An 8,202-nucleotide genomic window follows, 5' to 3' on the forward strand; every position below is an offset into this window, starting at 1 on the left:
ATGGTACTTAAAAAAAGAATTGCAGCTGCTTCCATAGGACACTGGAAACAAAAAAGTCCCATCCAAGAATACTCTCTGGCCCTGTGCCCACAGCGTCGTCTTCTGATTCAATCGGCTGCAATAACTTTCCCTTCTAGTCTGTCGCTCCTCCTTGTATGTCTGGAGATAGATGGTCAGTCAGACAGAGACTGTTGCTCAGGTGGCCTCTATAACAAAGTAGACCTTCCCGGGACAGTGGTATGGGACCAGGGTCTCTTCCTTTACCTACTCCTATTCCCAAATAGGGTTGACTTGGTCACATTCTGTTCCCTCCCTTCCCTACCTCCCTTCCCCACCTCCCTGCCACCCTCCCTTCCTCTTAGATTTTTTTTTTTTTTTTTTTTTTACATAGAGTTGCACAATATCAGGTTGATCTGGAACTCTGAACTCTCCTGCCTCTACCTCCCTGGTGCTGGGAATACAGGCACAAGTCATCCATCATTTCCATCTAGTCTATTTCTTGCCATCCTAGTGTCAAGTTTTGGCCAGGAATGATCATCTTCCATTCATACTGACTCAGTAGTGGCCATGGCCCTGAATAAACATTCTCCCCATTCTTTTATGGCCACATGACACTGCTCCCCCCATTTCAGGTCCTTAGAGCCCCTACTCCCTGGCCTTTTAGAGACGTTTTTACAGCCTTCTGTGGGGCTGCTGGCTCTACCTGGCTGGTGGTGGAGCAGGAGAGACACTCATACCATCAGGCAGGCGTGTGTGCTTATTTGTTGATCTACACCTACTTTATTTCAGGAGCATTTACTGTGGATGGCAAAAACACATTCAGTAAAATAGCATTAAAATGTAAAACGGATTAGGGTGAAGAGAAAACAAGGCATGAGCTGAAGCTGAGACCAGGGGGTAAAACCCAAATACAAAGTTATATTTGGGAAGGTTGTGGGCCTGGTAGGAGCTCTATTAAGTAGACTCAGGGCACGATTGTTGGAAATTTCTGTAGAATAGGGAGAACTTCCCCTCACTATACACACACGTGGTTTTGCTTCATAATAAGGATTGTGTCTGAGTGTTTTAAAAAGAAATAGCAAGAGCATCTGTAGAAGACATGCAGGTTCTGATGACTCCTTGGACACAGCACGGAGGGAGAAGCTATGTAGAGCTATCAGCCGATGAGGACTTCTGAAAACCCACTTTGCGTGTGTTCCTGGGCAACCCTTAAGGGCATCTCTTCTCTTCAGCCTTCCCTAAGTCAGTTGGTAAGACGTGGGTTGGCCCGATCCCTTGGTTTCCCATCCATATGGTCCCCGTGGAACCATGAGCCCAGAGGTTTTTTTTCCTCCCTAAAATTGGCTCTTGTCAGGTGTTTTTTCAAAGTGGTACACAAGTGGGCTGGAGAAATGGCTCACTGGTTAAGAGCACTGGATGTTCTTATGCAGAACCGAGGTTCAATTCCAAGTATCAGTATGGTGTCTCGTAACTGTCTGTGACTCCCGTTGTAGGGGATCGGAGGCTCTCCTTTGGCTTCTGTGGGCCCTGCACGCACATGGTGCTCACTTTCATGCAAGTAAAACACTCACCACGTAATACAAAAATAAACAAATCTCCTTGGGAAAGTGGAACAAGGTAACTCTTTAAAAGATGCGTGTGCTCGGTTCGGCAGCACGCATACTAAAATTGGAATGATACAGAGAAGATTAGCATGGCCCCTGCGCAAGGATGACACACAAATTTGGGAAGCGTTACATATTTTTTTCGAGTTCCTACCCTAATGCCATTTGGTAATGGGTTGTGATATGGAAATATAAGTGAAATGAAGCCATTCCTCCTCAAAAGCTGAAAAGGATTTATTTATTTTACTTTATGTATAAATGTTTGACTGCATGTATCCACTCCTTAAGAATGTCCGCAGGATCCCCTGGAACTAGGGTTACAGATGGTTGTAAGCTACCATATGGGTACTAGGAATTGAGTCTTCTGCAGGAGCAACACGTGCTTTTAACCACAGAGGCCTCTCTCCAGCCCCCCACACAAGTAATTTAACATATTTATATATTGATAGAACCATTCCAGTATCAGACACTTCTCCATTATCTGTGTTGTAAATATTATCTTAGTCTCTAAATTTCATTGTGCCAATGGGCTTACAACATTAATTGCATCGAGGAACTCCTTGTCAGGCCCTATTGTAGGTCCTGGGCTAAGAAAAGTAGAGGCAGAAATATTACTCAGCTAATCACACAATTAAAGGACAGCCATTACTGTTCATTTCCAAGACGTAGATGCAGTCACCAGAGGCCGTGAGTGTGCAGGTGTCCACAAGATGGTGAGAACTTTATCCAGGTGACAGAGTGTAGAGGCCTTATGAGAGAGTGGGCATGGGGCTTCAAAAGCCAATACCAAGGCTGTGGTTGTGTTGAGGATAAAGAGCAGGGCTGAACTTTCCACCTAGAGTCCTTGGGAGATGCCCAGCAGATGCTCACAGAGTCTGATGAGGTTTGATGAACATGTGGTTAGATGGAAGTTGAGAGGGTGGAGAAGGTGCCTAGGGTTTCTGAGAAGGACAAGTGTGAGGTGAAGGAGGTAGGGAGCCGCCTGATCTTCCCTCCAAACCATCAGCTCGCCCTGCTTCCTTGCTGCTTTCTGCCAAGTTCCACCTGCACTGCTGCTCCACATTGGTGTTGCTTAGAGGGACTGATGATACCATCTGCAGATGGCTGCAGCCCCCTCCCCAAGCACCTCACAGTCTCCAGTGGCACCCTTCGAAGACATGGAGGCATGAACTGCTTCACCATTAAAGAAGTATACATCAAAGCTACATTGAGATTCCTCCCAATTCTAGTCAGAATTCTCCAAGAAAGCAAAAGTGCTTATGAGGATGTGGGAAACAAAGAACCTTATACACAGTGGGTGGAAATATAAACTCTGTTGACCAGTTACGGAAATCTGTATGCAGGTTCCCCAAAAGTCTAAAAATAGATATATACAGACAGGCAGTGCAGGGAATGACTTCTGAAAAAAATATGTCCTGGGAGCAGACACAACCTGCAGCATCCCAGACTCCTGAGGGTAATTTGTGGTCAGGCACTTCTGGTAGAGAGTTAAACAAGGTCTGCCCGAACCAGCTAGGGTTGGGTATAATAAGCACAGTGAGAAACAATCTATCCTTGAAATGACTTATCAGGAAATCCTTCTATTTACCATCATCTTCTGTGTATGGCTTAAAAGAATGGGATGTATGTCTATTCCTGTACAGGTTGTCCAAAGTTACATAACAGCTCACCTGTCAGTCAGGGTAAGGATTCAACCAACCCTGGCCCTAGGGATCATCTCTTCCCTCTTCCTAAACTCATGTAAAAGATGGCCAGACAAGAATGCAGGGCTCCTGAGCCATCTTGCCTGAGCCTGGAGAGATGGGATGGATGGATGGATGGATGGATGGGAGGATTGGATGGGTGGATGGGATGGATGGATGGATAGATGGATGGGTGGATGGATGGATAGATGGGTGGGTGGATAGATGGATGGATGAATGGGATGGATGGGTGGATGGATGGATGGGATGGATTGGTGGATGGATGGATGGGATGGATGGGTGGGTGTGTGGATGGATGGGATGGGTGGGTGGAAGAATAGATAGATAGATGGATGGGTAGATGGATGGATGGGATAGATGGATAGATGGATGGATGTGTGGATGGATGGGATGGATGGAAAATGGATGGGTAGATGGATGGATAGATGGATGGATGAATGAATGAGTGGATAGGATGGATGGATGAATTGGATGGATGGATGGATAGAGGGATCGATACAATGGATGGATAGATGAATGAATGGATATAGGGGCTGATGGGATGGATGGATGAATGGGATGGACAATTGTCTTTGGAATCAATCCTTTAACTGTCAACTCTGAAGACATCTTCAGTCCTTTGATTAACTTGCTAAGAACCTAGAATCCTGGCAGGTCTCAGAGACCCATGACGTTAATACTGTTGGCTTGACTGGATCTAGAATTACCAAGGAGACAAGACTCTAGGTGCCTATGAGGACCATGTAGATTAGCTTAACTAAATCCAGGAGGCCCAACTTAATTGTGGGAGGTAACTTCCTATGGGCTAGAGTTAAAGAAAAAGGAGAAAGTGAGCCTAGAAAGAGCACGCAGTTCCCCCTGCTTTCTGATTGTGAATGAGTGCGATTCACTGTTTCAAGCTCTTCACCATGACCTCCCACCATGTTGGACTGTACTCTAGTTACTCCTGTAGGGTAATTTGTTGTTGCAACTTTAAGACGAGTAACCAAGACACCTAGGAACACCATGATCCAACTAACCCATCTGGGACACGTGCCTGAAGGAATAGAAGGCACTCGACACAGAGATGTGTGGGCACTCCTGTCGATTGCTGCACAGCCTAGGAAAGTAAAGTCACAGAGCCACCTAAGTGCTCAGTGGCTGGCTGCAGAAAATGCAGCACAAATATAAAAAAAATTTTATTCAGCCACAAAGAAGAAGGCAATCATGCCATTTTTTTCCTTTGCAGGAAAATAGATGGAGCCGGAAATCATGATGTTGAACAAAATAGGCTAGACTCAGGGAGATTAAAAGAAAAAAAAGGCTTGTGCTTTTCCTCATATTTAGAGTCCAGCTTTAGAAAAAAAAAAAACAGAGACAAGGCATAGAAGTGGAAGGGGAGCTACTATGGAAGAGTGAGGACTCAATAGGATGGAGAGGCAAAAGAAGAATCGAGAGTGGGGCAGCCAAATACACTGCGTACTTCAGCAAAAATGTTTGAAAGTCATTGTCTTTCAAACATATATATGTTTGAAACACATATATACTTGTGACTTATACTCGTATATAGTCATATATATTTATGACTATACACTAGTAAAATCCTGCAGCTGGAGAGATGGTTCAGTGGTCGAGAGTGCTTGTTATGAATGAGTTCAGATCCCAGCATCCCTGGAACAAGCCTGCCACAGTCCGTCTCACATCTGTAACCCCAGAGACAGGGGGATGGATCACTTGGCCTTGATGGCTGCTGCCTAGCTGGACAATGCAAGCTCCAGGTTCAGAGAGAGACTCCGTCTCTCAAGGAATAAGGTGGAGAATGAAAGGAGGACTCTGGATACGCTCCTCTGGCTCCCCCAGTGTGTACAGGCTCAGGCCATTGTGCATAGACACCTCATACACATGCGCACGCAAAGTTAATTTTTATAAATAGCTTTTTAGATTAAAAGAAAAGGCAAACAGGTGCTAGGCAGCTGGAAACCAGGTTGGGCCTGCTGACCAGCAGAAATGGACTTGGGATAAGATTAGGAGTGTATTGGGAGAGGCTGCTTGTTCTGGAGATGACATTGTGGGAGGGCGTGGCCAAGACGGGCGTGGCCAGACCTGGACCGCACAGGCGAGTATTCTGGGCTGTGGGAAGTTATGAGGCCTGGTCTCGGAGTCTCAGAGTGAGAGGGTGAAGGATGTAAGCCAAGATGGAGGAAACAGACTTGTCTCTCTAACAACCTGGGCTCAGGAAAGAGAAGTCAAACCTGGCAGGTTCATAGAGGGTTTTATTTTCACCCTAGCATGAGGATAGGGAATGTGTCTGTTTCTTACTGCTTCACATGGTGACCTCTACGGCCCAGGTGACCTAGTGTGGCAACCTGTCTTTGAGGGGGCTCACTACAGCTTGCCCAATCCTTGCGGGTGGGTTGGATCTGCTGTGGTGTTCTGGGCCTCCTGAGGGGAACCCATGGACGGAGGACAGTATGGCTTCAGCAGGAATTCCAACGTGGACACAAAAATACTAATTTTCTCAGGCCCTGCCTTGGGAGCATCTCTGTGGGTGAATACAGCCCTAGCCAGGCACTGGTTTTAGCCGCATCTGAGCCTGGGGTCCCAACCCCAAAGGGGTGCCTTTCTGATTGCTGAGGGAACACTGTGAAGCTAAACTCCTCCACCTCCTCACTCTCTCCCTCTTCCCCCTCCTGCTCCCGCCCCCTCTCTCTTCCCCTTTATTTCTATCCCAGGGTGATCTTTAAAATCCCAGAATATGGCAAGAAGCCTCTAACAAGGGGAGAGAGAATTAAGCCAAATTAATTACAGCAAAATAAGAGGAATTAGGCTCCATTTAAGCAGGTAGCAGAAAAACCGTGCTGCTCTCTCCCCCTCCTAGAAGGAGCCCGTGTCAGCTGCCCGGACCAAATGGAAGAGCGACATGGCTGTGCCGGTTCAGAGCAGCCCACCTCTCTCGTTTGCCATCTTCTCTTGGATGGGGATTATGGGTTTGCAGGTGGCTGACCATGGTTGAATTTTATCATTATTAAGGTTCAGTGCTAACCTCCTCCTCTTATTTCCTTCCCATTTAAAGTTTCAGGGATAATAAATTCTTTTGATTTAGCAATTACAGAAGAACAGAATTAGTCAATCGCAGCTTTTGAGAACTTAGGAGAAGGGGGACCTGGTGGGTTTTATTTTTTTGTGGAGACATGCAAGCACAGGCTTGCCACCCAAGGATCTGGGGGAAATGGTGCTTTAAATCTGAAACTGGATGATCTTTCTTTGGGGGACATAACACTAACTCTTGCTTCTCCGTGCAAACAGAAGATTAGTTATGTTTGTGGGTGACATGTTCTTGAAGTCAATTGTGCTAAACCACTGTGCTGAAGTACATCACACTGACTTGTCTACGGCTGTGCTTTCCCGGCTACGACACTGAGTTGGCCAGAAATAAGAATAAACAAGAATTTTATATCACTTCATTCATCCTTTTTTGGTGTTATGTTTGCAAAATGCAATATAGTTTTAGAAAACACAGGGCTATAGTCAATCCATGACACAAAATGATGTGTGTGTGTGTGTGTGTGTGTGAAAGAAAAATGTGGGGAGGGGTGACAGGCGCCCAAGCAAAGACCAGCCCAAGTGGTGTGTTCTTTTTGAGTTGGAAGAGGCCTGCGCAAATGCACAGCATCCCCTCACCAAGGCCATCTCCCAGGGCCACCAAGGAACCTTGTGGCACAAGTTGCAAGGCACGGTCACTGTCCAGTTCCTCATCAGTGCTTCTTTGGGCTGGCTGGAGGCTTGACTTCCAGAACGCTGGGCCCTGCTGGGAAGACATAGCTAGAACATCAGTGCACAGGAGTGAGGTCTGAAGGAACCAGGGCAGGGCCTCTTGCAGCTTCCGTGGTCTAGGAAACATCATGGTCTGTAAAAGTAACAATGAGATGAGGATGAGGGGTGATTGTTGGCACCCCGGATTCACAGTTTTACCTCTAATCACTCAGCAGACGAGGAGCCATTTGCCTGCCAGGCTTGTCTGCTGGGGGTGAGAGCCTAGTTGCCCCTGAGAGCTTGAGGGTGGAGGCCTCAGAGCCACTTGCCCCTCCTAGATGGATGTGCAGACTAGAGAAAGTTTCTAGCCAATAGTGTGAGAAGCACACAGCTCTGCCACCTGTCCATCACACTTCCTGGCTGCAGGTGCAGGCACACACATATGAATGTGCACACGTATATGGACACAGACACATATGAAACACAGATGAAGTCAGGAGAAAGCCAGCTGAGCACAATTCTCTGCTCTTCTTCCTGACCCAGCTTGCCCGAGCTTTTTGCCCTCAAGCCTTAAAGGATGGGCTGCCCTCACTCCCAAACTATGAGCCAAAGCAAACCTCCCTCACGTAAGGCGATTCCTGCCATGTATTTAGTCATAGCACTGATTAAAAGAGTGTTTCACAGTGGCTGGAGAGATGGCTTAGCGGGAACACTGACTGCTCTTCCAGAGGTCCTGAGTTCAATTCCCAGCAACTGCATGGGACTCACAACCATCTGTAATGGGATCTGCTGCCCTCTTTTGGTATGTCTGAAGACAGCTATGGTGTACTCATACATAAAATTAAAAAAATAAACAACAACAATAACAACAATAAAAACCAAACTAACAACCTGTGTTGGTTTCCTCAGGTATTTGTCACAGACCAAAAGCCAGTTGATACACAACCATAGACCTGGATTACGACTGGTAAATTCATGTTCGTTGGGTGCTATGTTGCCAAAATTGAACTTTTAAGGAGCTGAGTGTGCACCAATCTGGCCAGCTCAACACAGGGCCTGTGCTCATTAAACACTACTCAATTTTATCAGAAGATGTGCACAAACTCTGTGTGCCAGCGTATATGATCTTACGGGTGTGCATGTGAATTTGTAGATGTGCAGGT

The 8,202-nt window shown here is 46.5% G+C and overlaps 1 non-coding gene across 1 annotated transcript; it reads left to right on the plus strand.

The window, feature by feature from the left end:
- The first annotated feature begins 1,638 nt into the window (after positions 1–1,638).
- Positions 1,639–1,745, plus strand: LOC127676521 (U6 spliceosomal RNA). The gene has a single exon (XR_007975994.1). It is a non-coding gene; the product is annotated as a U6 spliceosomal RNA (small nuclear RNA).
- The last annotated feature ends 6,457 nt before the right edge of the window (positions 1,746–8,202 follow it).

Source organism: Apodemus sylvaticus, chromosome 1 (genome assembly GCF_947179515.1).
Source record: "Apodemus sylvaticus chromosome 1, mApoSyl1.1, whole genome shotgun sequence".
NCBI lineage: Eukaryota > Metazoa > Chordata > Mammalia > Rodentia > Muridae > Apodemus > Apodemus sylvaticus.